The sequence below is a fragment of the Lemur catta genome, chromosome 7, assembly GCF_020740605.2.
Source record: "Lemur catta isolate mLemCat1 chromosome 7, mLemCat1.pri, whole genome shotgun sequence".
NCBI lineage: Eukaryota > Metazoa > Chordata > Mammalia > Primates > Lemuridae > Lemur > Lemur catta.
Genome location: NC_059134.1, coordinates 31,771,617 through 31,783,447, shown reverse-complemented (window position 1 = coordinate 31,783,447; position 11,831 = coordinate 31,771,617). Strand labels below are relative to the sequence as shown.

Here is an 11,831-nt window from a genome sequence, read left to right as displayed (position 1 = left end):
ACATAGAGAAAAATATGAACAAACTGGCCTGGCTAAGTCCTCCTTCCAGAGTTTATTACCATTACATCAAACTCTTTGGTCCTCTAATTATACTTCTGCATGACTGACCATAAAAATACACAGACCTTATTGTAAAGCTACGTTCAGTCAATTTCTGCGCTTTTCTCTTGTAAATCTATCTTTTATCACAGGATCCTCAGCCGTGAACCTTGCAACGAGTGAGGAAAAGATACTACTTGTTCTTCCCTAAACTAGAACATATGGCTTTATAAAGGCAGATGCCTGCATTTGTTGGAAGCACCACTGTCTCCTCAGTGCTGAGGACAGTGCTGGCCTATGGTGGATGCTCAGTAAATATGTGTTGAATGAGTGACTTAATTGAGGCCAGGGGTGGCCTTGCCAGGGCCTTCCTTTAGGACTGGTGGCTCACCGTAAGGGTGCAGAAAGCAAGAGAGAAAGAGAGCAAAACCAATCAGCAAAACTGATCTAGGTTGGGTGTGCTGCTGATAAGGTGAATTTGTCTCTTGCATTTTATTCCCATATGCCACTACAATCAAATTCCTTCACTGCAAGTGATTTTTGAATATTCCTTCTCAGCCTAGTGCATGAATTGGAGAGTTATATGTTGCAATTAAGAGGATCTGTGTGCTTTGAAAGAAGAAACACTTGAACTTTAAGGAAGAGGAAACAAAATATAGATTAAAAATGACCTGAGCCTGAGCGAAAGAGTAAATTACAAAGGCTGTTTCTAAATTTACCCTCAACTCTTTTCTGGAAATTACCAAAGATGAATCTCTAGATGAATAATGTTCAATAGAATTTTCTTTGATAATGAAAACGTTCTGTAACCCCTACTGCCCTGTACAGCAGCCACTAGATACACTTACCTACTGATCATTTGAAATGTGGCTAATGTAACTGGGGAACTGAATTTTCAATTTTATTTAGTATTAATTAATTTGGATTTAAATAGCCACATGTGGCTAGTGGCTACCATGTTGGACAGCGCAGATGTAGGTCTATGTTACCTAAAGTGGTATGTTTACTGCTGGGGTGGAGGACAGAAGGCCTTGAAAGCAGAATTACTTTCCGCTAATTGGTGACAGGGTCAAAGAGGGCTGGTGCCAGAAGCACCACAGTTCACAGCTTTTGGAATGGCTATTCTTTCAAATAGGGAAGTGGTGTTTTCTTTTACAAGAGGAAAGCAAAATCAATCTTTTCCTTATCACATAGTAGCAGGTCATTAGACAGGACCCACAGAAGGACATAATAAATCAAGGGTTCCCAGAAATGCATTTAGTAAGGGAAAACAATGAAGGTTTGCAATGTTTCAGATGAAAAGGGAACATTTGGCTTCCATTGTCAAAAATAGCACTTAGATTTGCAACCTTATCTCTGACCTTCAGATCTGATAAGGAAGATAAGAGGAGTTTATTGCTAAACCTCAGATCTGTCAAGCAGGGTCAGATGAAGCATTGCATTCCTTTCTGATAAAGAATAAAGCTTGTCTGCAGAGAAAGGAGCCAGCTCCATTAGACCACACATGGAGACATAGGTGGGAAGAATTTCAAGAAGCATTCTGAGAGAGAGAGAGGAGAACAAGCAGGGAAAAAGCAAGCAAGAGTTGATTTACATTTATGCAAAAGAAATGCAAAACAAAATTAAAATTGTTATGTTTTTATTAAGAACATATTCCCAAAAATATGATTTCACATAGACCATGCTGGTTGGAGACAACAAAAAGTACCCCTGAAGGGAAATCGGGCAGTAATTACTCAAGAACCATTCAAATATACATATTTTGACACATCGATTCAATTTTCAGAAAGGTATAAGAAATAATCACAACTGTGCAATGATACAGCTAGAGTCATTTCACTGAAGCAGCAGTTATTGCAGCATTAATTATAATGGACAAAAATTCTAATTGAATGTCTATCACTAGAAAGTCAGTTAGTTAAATTATGTTACTTCCATACAAAGGAGCACTATGCAATCATAAAAAAAATGTTGGGAGATGCCTATAACACATGAGAGTTTAACAGTATATCTATACTGATTTTTTTTTCTTCTTATACATCAATATTTTAAAAATATTCCTCATTAAATTTTTTAAGTTTCTTAAATATATATTTTCAAATGTACTAGTTTTAAAATAAAAAGTTATTTTTTCAAAACGTTCATGATGTTTTTGTTTTTTTGCCATCCAGGCTTTGCTATTCTGTGAATTCCTTGTCTTGAGTTGTCAGAAAGATCCACTGAATCTGTAAACAGGTGGAGATTATAGTGTGTAAAAGATAATACTCTTTGGCACCTCTAGTAAGCTCTGCTTCTTGCAGATCTAGAGGTATCTTAAGGCACATAAGCCATCACTAAGAACTGTTGTTAGTGTGTAAGCTGCTTATCCACTCATGCTTTTCATTTGGCTCAGGAGATTTACATTCTGCCTACACGTCACCTTTAGTAAGTAGGGAGCTATTTCATAGTACTGTCCTGCGATCACTACACGCTATTTCCTAATTTCTCCTTGGAGAAATCTGGGTCCCTAATTGGAGGACTGGAGGAAACTACCCTCAGAGTTCATGTCCCCATCGGTCCATTCTAGTGAAAAATTGCAATGAATTTTCCAAAAAGTATGAAGTCAAGGCATTATAGACCCATTGCCTCTGTCTCTGCAACTCCATTTCTGAGCATAAGGAATTTTTGTTTCCCAGTGCTTTCCAGCAGTACTAAAGCAACAACAAAAAGGAAGAAAAAGAGAGCTAAGAGTAATATCAGAAGAAGAAGAAAAGGAAGAAGAAGAAGGAGGAGGAACAAGAGAGGGAGGAGGAGGCGGGAAGGAAGGAAGGAAGAAAGGAAGGAAGGGAGGGAGGGAGGGAAAAGAAATCCAACCTGTACTATGGATATAAGGGCCATGGAAAGAACTAGAAGTCTGGATTCATCCTCATTTGTTTTGATTGCTCATTTTGAAAACCACAGCTAGTTTCCCAATCTGCTGCCTCCACGCTCTCTGGGTTAAAGTGGTATGCATTAGGAAGTCTTTGCAGAAATGGAATCATATTGCCAGGAATGGTCCCGGAAAGAATGTTCTCACAACAAAAGGCCATGTCAGGTCTTTCTCATTTCTTTTGGAGAAGCCAAATCTCATGAAACAACAACACATATATTCCCATGAGTGATAGGACATTCCTTTCCTATCAGTGTCACTTTGGACAAAATGTACACAAGTCGTGGGAATATACAGAAAGCTGAATCTACTGCAGGGATGCTGATAGCTTAGCTAGACTTCAACTCATACCAGTATTAGTGTGTAATTTGGAGACTGTATTTTCTTAAGTGAATTTTATTAGACAGATGAAAGTGCCACTTGACAGAGGTCCCTGTGTTACTCACACTCAGGTTTTACAATATAGGCTCTCAAAGTACTGCATACCTCTACATAGAATATACCATATCTATAATCACTTGTTTAATGTCTGTCTTTCCCATATCCTTATAACACTCCTGGTTTGAGGGATTATGCCTTTTTTGTTCGCCACTGTATCCTTTGGGCCTGGTTCTGTACCTGAGACAAAGTGAACACACAACATCTGTATATTGCCAAATGAAAAGCATGAGTGGATAAGCAGCTTACACACTAACAACAGTTTCTAGTGATGGCTTATGTGCCTTAAGATCCCTCTAGATCTGCAAGAAGCAGAGCTTACTAGAGGTGCCAAAGAGTATTATCTTTTACACACTATAATCTCCACCTGTTCACAGATTCAGTGGATCTTTCTGACAACTCAAGACAAGGAATTCACAGAATAGCAAAGCCTGGATGGCAAAAAAACAATAAATGAGAAGTGTTTGAGGGAACCTAAGAAAAGAAGACCTCACTAAAATCGGATAAAGACCAGTTGGTGTGCTCGCTTCGGCAGCACATATACTAAAATTGGAACGATACAGAGAAGATTAGCATGGCCCCTGCGCACGGATGACAAGCAAATTCGTGAAGCGTTCCATATTTTTGCATTGCGCACCGTCTGGGGAATGGTCATGCTTGAAGGTGCTGACTCGGGGAGGTGGGGGGGTGGGGGGAGGGGATGGAGGTATGACTACATGGTGAGTGCCAGGCGCACTGTCTGGAGAATGGACACACTTGAGGCTCTGACTCAGGGGGATGGGTGGGACATGGACAATGTATATAACCTGAGCTTTTGTACCCCCATGAAGAGCTGAAATAAATAAATAAATAAATAAATAAATAAAATAAATAAATAAAAATAAAAATAGCACAACTGCTATGACAAAAAAAAAAAAAAAAAGACCAGTTGGTGACAAGATGTCATGTTTATCACGAAGTACTGTGGATCTATTTGCTGATACTCTCCATTAACCCAAAAATAATAATAGTTACCATTTATTGAGAATCTACCATATATTTCAAGATCTTTGCATACCTTATACCATTAAATTCTTATAAGAATCTACAAGGTAGCAATTATATTCTCATTTTGTGGATAAAAATCGAAATCCAGACAATTTAAGTTGCTCAAGGTTGCAGCTGCAGAGCACATAGTAAGCTCTTGACAATGACATTTAGAAATGAAATACAAGGGAAGAACCAGAATTTAATCATTCATTTTAATCCAAAGTTTATGTTTGTTTGTTTTCACTTATTTTATTCCATTCTTTCCCAGTTAGCAAATTTAGATGAATTATGTTTGTAGGATGTATGTACCCACATAATACTGAGCTAGCTACTGCTAACCAGGTTTCTGCAGAGAGGGCCAGGCTGGATCTGCTGCGGTGCTCAAGCCTTCTGCATCATGAGGAAAGGGGGTGCTCAGAAAGATGGAATAAAAAGTTCCCCTGGGGTGAGTTTCCTGAGTGTAAAATTAGGGATGTGTTTTAGTTTCTTGCTGGAACACGATGAGAAACACTGCTAAGGGTTTCAGCACTTTCCTGATGGGAGTGAGGAGCGGCAGCCTGGCAGCTCGGCGGTTGGTTGGGACCATGAACTCCCAAAGAGACAGCGAAGATGAAGTGGCAATAGCGAGGCGTGGCTCAAGGCCAAGACCACCTCTGAGGAAGAGGAGGTGCCATGGGAGAACAACTCCAACTGGACTTGGCTGAATCTCGCAGAGGCAAATGCCCAGAGCTAAGGGACAAGTCTAAGTGTGATTAGTTGGATTTGTCATTTTCTGGGCACTGGTGAGCTTGCTCCCAGAGGACCTGGGGAAATGTGCAATCCCCAGCAGGATTCAGACACGGACGCCTCGTTCCTGGGCTCTGGAAACTTGTTTGGAAAAAGGTGATCTTTGAAGGAGTGGGTGTTTGGGGCAGAAATGCCTCTCCTAGTGCTTGGGGCAAAGTGAACTTAGTTTTTCTGTTTAATTTTTTCCACACTTGGCTCCAGGGCATTGAAATGTACTTATAGGGAACAACAGATCTTTGCAGGATGTGGCCCCCTTAATGGCTGAGCTTACTGTCCTACACCAGTCCCCTGACACAAGACAAATAACAGGAAAAACACTCAGCGTTTCTCAGGGCTTTCTTGAAACGGAGATCAGAGACTGATACCTGAGTTTAGGTTGTTGTGGGCTGACACGTGCCCCTCTCCCCCAGGCCACCATTCAAATGTTGAAGTTCTACCCTTCAGGACCTCAGTAACCATAGTAAAGATAAGATCTTTAAAGAGTTAAAGTGAGGTTCTTAGGGCTGGCCCTAGTGTAATATTACTGGCATCCTTCAAAGAAGAGGAAATTTGGACACTGACATGACAAAGGAAAGACCATGTTGAGACACCAGGAGAAGACAGCCATCTACAAGCCACAGAGAGAGGCCTTGGAAGAAATCAACCCTGCTGACACCTTGATCTCGGACTTCTAGCTCCCAGAACTATGAGAAAATAAATTTCCGTTATTTAAGTCACCCAATCTGTGCTACATTTTTATGGCAGCCCTAGCAAACAATTGCAGTGGTCCAAGGTTCATGGGGACATTGCATGAAAGCTTAGGGTAGATGGAGTAGGGGTGAGGAAGAACGTGAACCATCCGTGGCCCCAAACCTTGCCTACATAATTCAGACATCAGGTTTTAGTGTACTTGAAACGCATGCACAACCAGAAAGCACAACAGTTCGTAAGAGAAGACATAATAGAAATGATGGTAATGGTTATTTGTAGAATGTTTATTCCATGCAAGTGCTATATAAATATTATTTCATTTAATCCTCACAACAGCACTCTGAGGTAGGTAACCTTAGTATCCCCATTTCGTGAATACAAAAACAGTCCTAGAGGGTTAATTTAGCCATCAAGGGTAATTTGCTCAGGGTCACCCAGCTAGTGGCAGAGCTCGGGCTCTGACAGACGAATGGGCTAAATAAGGCTCAAAGGTGTTCAGTAGTTATTCAGAGTCATAAAACAAGCAAGAAGCAGCAGAGCTAAGACTTCCAATCAGCTGCTTTGTTTGCAAAGGTTCCCTTTTCAGTTCCTCCCAGACTGCAGTGAGTTAGTCAGACCAAGGCCACTATTATGCACCCAGTGTGTCTTCTCTACTCTTGAAAATAAACAGCCCTTCATAAAAAAGAAAGTGAAGACATCACAGGTGGTCAGCTAAAGATGGCCTCCTTCAGTTCTATTTTTGTTCAAAACTTTTTTTCCTCATTTCTGAAACCCTTCAGAAAAAAATCTTCAGTTTATGCTTAGTATTTATTTTACATGACTGATCTCACCACTGGAATGATGCCACGATATAAGGCTGCAGTAATCCTTAACCACTGACTCACAAGCCCAGCTGGTGCTTAATTTGTATTGCAATCAGCAGCGTGGAACACATTTTTTATTTTTCAGACTAAGTAAACATATGAATCCAGGATCAATATAGATTGGACACTGTTTACAACTAACAAAGCTTGAGTTCTAGGATATCATGGGAGGAAAAAAAAAAAAAAGAAAAAATCAAGAACCCTTATCTAAAAATTCATCCAGGGGCTCTCATGTTGAAATGTTTGAATAAACTGTTACAGAATTGGAAAATTGTGTATGAAAAGGTATTTTAGATATGCTTGTGTTCAAACACACACATACTGGTAAAGAAGCTTTGGAGAGCAAATATTTGTTTTGATTAAGGATAAGACATTTGATGCAAGTTAATATATTTGCCAAACACATTACAAGTGAGCTGGAAGACGACAGATTTTTTTGGTATGTATCTTCATTCCTATTTATGTGACAGAACAACTGCAGTGCATTCCATGTGTTCTGTGGAAATCTTTAAGACATGGGCTGACCTTTCAACCATGTATTTATTCATTTATTCAATTCTCTATTCATCCATTATAAAACATTTATTGTTGGCCTACTGGTGTTCAGAACTGGCGATAAGAAAGCCAATAAGACAAAACACGGTTCTGCTGCCCAAAGATCTTAGAGTCTAGAGAGGCAGTGAGTCATCAAACAATCATGTGAATGCCATGTTCATGAATGCTACAAAGGAGAAGTAAATGGTGTCCCAGCTACAAAACACCTGGATCTAACTAACTGCAAAAGTAGAATTATTTCCCTGGTGCATTAGCAGAGGTGATATAAAATGCCAATAACTAGTGGTGACAGCTGGTAAAGAATAATCACACACTGGGCTAGAAATATTTTCCTTTCACTACATTTAGCTTTGGGCTCATTATTTTGTAGAACTTATTTTGTGGCTGCCTGAATAAATGGAATATTCGAACTCAATAGTCTTGCAAAGTGCCATTCACTATGGTTCATACAACCATGAAGTTTACATTAAACCAAGGAGAGGACTAATTTAAAATTTTCTCCTTCTGCTTTTTCTTCTGGGAACCCAATGCCATGCTTGGGATCTGTCAGAGCACTGTCAGCAGAAGAAGAATGAGGAAAAGAATGTAAAGCCCAGCTACTCTCAGCCCTTTCAGGCCTCCTTTCATTGTTCGTGGGTCTGTTCCTACTCAGTGAGCTGTCTGTTTCCTGGGGGCTGCATGGTGTTTTCCTCTGACTCAAGTGTATGGTTCAGGAATAGTGAGCTGCCTCTGGAGAGCTGAGAGTTCATTTTTTGCAAACTAAATGGATTTTTTTTTTTTCTTGTGGGAATAAGTTCTTTCCTACACAACTTATATCTGGAAAATCACTTAGCCAGTAAATATGTATGACACTGTAAAAAAGGTATGAGGCAAGCATGGATAGGAGGGAGTAAGGGAGAAAAGAAGTTAGGATTTTGAAAATCAATAAAAGTTATTACTAGCTAAAGTATTTCTTTTCAACTAGCTGACTTTGTTCTGTCAAAATAAGTTCTAGCCAGATAATCATAGCTACTGTATAACAATGGAAAGTTTTTATTGTGCTGTGACATGCCTGAAATAAATTTCATTAGAACTGGTTATTGATAGGCAACTTAAGTAGTTGAAGAAGTTTAAGTTGTAATCAGCCAACGTTTTAATATTTTCCTCAGTATTTTAGATCAGTGGTACTCTTTATCGTTATAAATATCTGAAATCTATGAATTGAAAAGTAAACAAGCAAAGGGAATCAGAAGTTAAAGATGATATTTCCATTTGATGGCTTGTAATGTTAGGAGGAACTAAGTATAGAAAATAAGACTTTTGGAGTTTTGTAAATCTTTAAATGGTTTGGCACTGAATCGTATGTAAATAGTTACTATGTGGCCTATAAGAAGAACTGATAAATGATTCACACTAAGGTGAAAAAAAATGAGGAAATATTCAGACTTTAGCTTCCAGCAGGCTGGAGAAGAACTATTTTCACACTGATGAACCTCTAATCAACAATAAAGTAGAAAATTAAATATATATTATAGGACAAAGGAAAAGCAATGAAAAGACACCAAGAGCACAAACATGTGGAACATAAGCAAAACTGTATGTAGTTGTCATGCTGAAAAATTAGCTACCTGTGTATTAAATAAAATAAACTACATGAAATTATAAAACTTTGTAGTTTATTCAATGTGCAACATTATTCAAAATTCCAAATATTAGAAATGACTGTGGTAGTCCCTGTTTTGGTCCAAGAGAAGGCAATTAAACAAAAGTGATAAAGTTTAGAAATAGGAAATTTTGAGAACCTGTGATTTTATAATAAAATTAATACATGAAATAAAATACATCTGGGACTCAAGAACAGAAGGATCTAAATACTAGCTAGCTAGTGTTTTCAGCTGAGTTCACTTTCAACGAACATGAAAAATGGGGATAATTATGTCTTTCTACCTCCTACTGCACTAAGAACAAACAAACCAATATATAAAAAGCCCTTTGTGGTCCTCAGGGGAAACGTATTGTAAATTCACAGGATGACTTCAAGTTCTAAGCCCTTGGTAAATAGAAACTTTCACACCTTGTTTGGTTAACACTTAACTGGAATACCTGGCAAGGTGTCCTCTTGTGACACCATTTAGGATTGAGAAAAGTCATGGACAATAGGATAAGAAAAGTGAAGACATCTATAATGAATCTATGAGTCTCTTAAAAAAGCTCTTGCAAGGCTTGGAAATTTTCTCCAAGTTATATAGCTGTATGGGGCAATGCATGGTGGGAAGTTATCTTTATATTGGATTATTAAATATGAAATGTCCAATTTCATGAAGTACTAAGTTTGATAGTTGATATCTCTGACATGTCACTTTGACACTTGTTGTTCTATTTTTATTGTGAAGGTATATCCTCAGTCTTTCAATTTCATATTTTGGCTTGCTAATTTTTTTAGAGTAATTTTTATAAAACCGTGGATAAGTCAAAAATCTGTGTTATTTTCTAATACGAGCTTCATCATGGAACCAATGCAGCACAGACAGCTCAAAGTATCAACAAAGTGTTTGGGAAGGATGTGGCTAATGAATGCAGAACTTCTCGATGGTTTGAGAAGTTCTGTTCTGGTGATTTTAATCTTGAAAATGAGCCACATGGATGACCTAAGACTAAGGTGGACAATGATGACTGAAAGCTGTAGTGGAAGCGAATCCATCTCAACCTACATGTGAATTAGCAGCAAGGTTTGATGTTACTGCTCCAACAGTATTGGACCATTTGAAACAAATCAGCAAGGTAAAGAAGCTGGATAGATGGATTCCATTAAATGAGTATCAGAAGAGAAATCATCTCAAAGCTTAACTTTTTTTGCTGTCACGACATAAAAGCAAATCATTTCTACACCATATTGTTATGTGTGATGAAAAATGGATTCTTTTTGACAATCACAAGCATTCAGCACAATGGTTGGATAAAAATGAAGTGCCTAAACACAGTCCAAAATTGAATATTCATCAAAAAAAGCTAATGGTGTCTGTTTTGTAGACCAGTGCTGATATTATCCACTTTAGCTTCATGAAACCTGGTCAGTTGACTACCAAGGATGTCTACTGCAACCAGTTGGACAACATGATGAGGATGCTTGCAATTAAGCAGCCAAGACTGGTCTATAGAAACAGGCCAATCTTCCTGCAAGACAACGCTTGGCCACATGTCACATAAACTACAGAGGCTGGACTTGGAAACTCTCCGTCATCCATGGTATTCACCAGACCTTGCACCAACTGACTACCACTTCTTCCAGGCTTTGAGCCACATTTTGCAAGAAAACCTAGTCAATTCTCAACAAGCTGTGGAAAACACCTTTTGTACTCACTCTCCAGGCTTCTTTGCTGTTGGCATAAGCAAGCTACCATTGAGATGGCAAAACAGTGTTGATAATTTAGGTGCATATTTTGATTGATTACACTGCTTCTTGTTTAAGATATAATAAACTACACTTCTGATTCAAAACTCTGGGCTATGTGAGTTACTTCAGGAAGGTCTTATGATCTCACCCTCTTTCATGTCCTTTCCAGCTGCCAAATGGGAATCATGATCTTATGTACCTCCTGAAGGAGGCTCCTGAGGATGGAATCATTCTTGTATTCAGGCGCTAAAGTTTTCTTCTGCGGGAACACAGTGACTGGAACTTCAGTTCATTTGCTATAAGTCCTGCCCTTCTATGTTATGTTCATTAGGGACAGTTATCTGATCAGTCGGCTTTTGGAGGTTCAATCAATGGGAACCACAGATCTGAGTATGTGTTCTTGAGTCCCCAGTTCATCCAGTCTCTAAATCCAGTACTACATTTAGAATCACCTCTTTTTCCTTTCATCTCCCCATTATTCTACCTGAATGCATCTTTCTCTGGCTTGTTTTCTCCAGTTAGGAGCCGGGAGGATTCAGTTCCAGTGAATCCCTCATGAAGGATTCAAATGCTGGAATTCGATGCCAGCTTTCCTTACTTGCAGACCACACAGTGCTTGGGGCAGAAGGAGATGTGATGCAGTTTGCTGTACTGAGCCTCCTCAGAAGGAAGAATAGAAATAAATAAAAACACTTTTCACGCTGAAGTTTTTTTTTTTTTTTTTAATTTTTCTCGTGTTAAGCCTGGATTCTTCCCTCTTCTCTTCCCCATAAATAACAAACTCAAAGGCCATGTGGTCATAAAGTCATTCTAACTGCTAAAGTCCAGCAGTCAGATGGCCTTGAGTAGGACTCCTGCCTTCAGTGTGTTTGTGACAGCAGCCTAAAGGCCTTTATTTCTTCACGAATTCAAAAGTATTGACCTCCGTATTTATGACTCAAATGGGGCCCAAAATTCTGCAAAGAGAGAGCTGATGAAACAATGGCTTTAGACCCACTCAATAGACTGGGAGTTTGCATGGAGCTGTGAGCCGAGGGCTAGTGAATTGCTTGTATTGCTGAAAGTGAGGTTGGTCGCTCATTTGCTTTGAGACTCATATTGCATTCAAGATTATCTGCATTGTGTTGGAGAAGAGATACAAAACTCCCTG

At 39.0% G+C, this 11,831-nt stretch overlaps 1 non-coding gene across 1 annotated transcript; it reads left to right on the top strand.

The window, feature by feature from the left end:
• Positions 1–3,904: 3,904 nt before the first annotated feature.
• On the top strand, positions 3,905–4,011 carry LOC123643038. Its single transcript, XR_006736615.1, has one exon. It is a non-coding gene; the product is annotated as a U6 spliceosomal RNA (small nuclear RNA).
• The last annotated feature ends 7,820 nt before the right edge of the window (positions 4,012–11,831 follow it).